We start from the raw sequence: 1,500 nt of genomic DNA, 5'->3' as shown, positions 1-1,500 counted from the left end.
TCTTTAACTAACTAAAGTATAACGGGTGAACGAACAAGCAGATTATTATATAGATAATGGCTTGCACTTTACCATAAGCTGGATGAAAACGTTTATTACATACACAAAATACTATAATCATTCCGGGTCTATTATAAAAATTCTTGTTAGAAATGTTTAACTCAGAATATCTTAATTGTCAGCATATATTTATACCCATAAACAAGGAAACCGTACCGTATAGATAAGCCCTTCCTAAATATTAGATAACAATACTAATAAATTGTACGATTCTACATTTCAATCCTTTATATTTTGAGTTCAAATCCTGTGCAGAACATATTTCAGTTTTGTACTGGAGTAAATTCAATCAAATATATCACTTCTTTACAATTATTTGACAATGTGTTCATTATAACAGATATTGTTATCCGTGTACTTAGACACGCCGATATACAACTTGCGTCATTCATCCTAGTACAGACGTCCATTAATCTGTAAACGGAAGGAAGGCGAAGTATTTATTGGTAATCTAACATATACAAAATTTTACTCTGATTTTCTAATATTAACAAGATATATTTACAGATACCATCATGAAGAAAACCAAACTGCAAAGAGAAACCTGGGCTAAATGGTCGGAATTTTTCTTCTCGATTCTCGGCTATGTGGTTGGTCTATCAAATATTTGGCGTTTTCCGTACCTCTGTTAGATTAATGGTGGTGGTAAGTAACATGTTTTCATTTATTCCAGTTTCATCAGTGGTCTTCTCAAATACTGATAAACCACTTGATCTCAAGTTTATTCCCTTGTTAAGCCCGGTTTCAGCAGACCTCTGAGCAAAGATCTTTTAGTCGTGAAAGCCTGCCATTTTTTTGTGGAGTGTGCATCCAGGACCATTATTTTTCGATACATATTCCTCTTTTTAAGTAAGGTGTTATTTGAGGGAGACTTGCCTGCCTTTTCAATAAGTTGAGTGACCTCATAGAAATTCTTCAGATTTCGTCTTATTATTGAGCAGGCAAAACGCAGCTTTTTTACATGAGAGGAAATCAGTCGATGTTTATTAAGTTTGTGTCACTGGTTACGATAGTTACCCTCACTTATTAAGATTAGTAAAAGTATTTTAGTTCCAGATTTATACACTTTTTTAAGTCTTCAGTAAGATTATGGTACAATAGAATGCATTGACTGCATCATCTACCACAAGTACTGCATCAACAAACAACAAAAACATCGCACCAATAAAAAATATGACAATACAAGACTATTGATAGCTCTGTCACATAAGGAGAGTGTGATGCAAATTATTGCATCATTCGCATTTAAATCAATTGTAAAATATCTCTTTTGAGATATTTTACAACATTATCTGTTATCTGTTTTAAAATGCCTCGTAATTGCATAAATAATTCAGATAATTTTCGCTTTATTTTTGGTAATTTCATTCTTAAAACTAAAACAATTTGCTGCCATATCCGAAATTTAAAATAAATACATTCTGAACAGAATAAACACAA

Source organism: Octopus bimaculoides, chromosome 6, assembly GCF_001194135.2.
Source record: "Octopus bimaculoides isolate UCB-OBI-ISO-001 chromosome 6, ASM119413v2, whole genome shotgun sequence".
Lineage (NCBI taxonomy): Eukaryota > Metazoa > Mollusca > Cephalopoda > Octopoda > Octopodidae > Octopus > Octopus bimaculoides.
The sequence above is the reverse complement of the archived record's forward strand: the minus strand, read 5'-3'. Positions refer to the sequence as shown.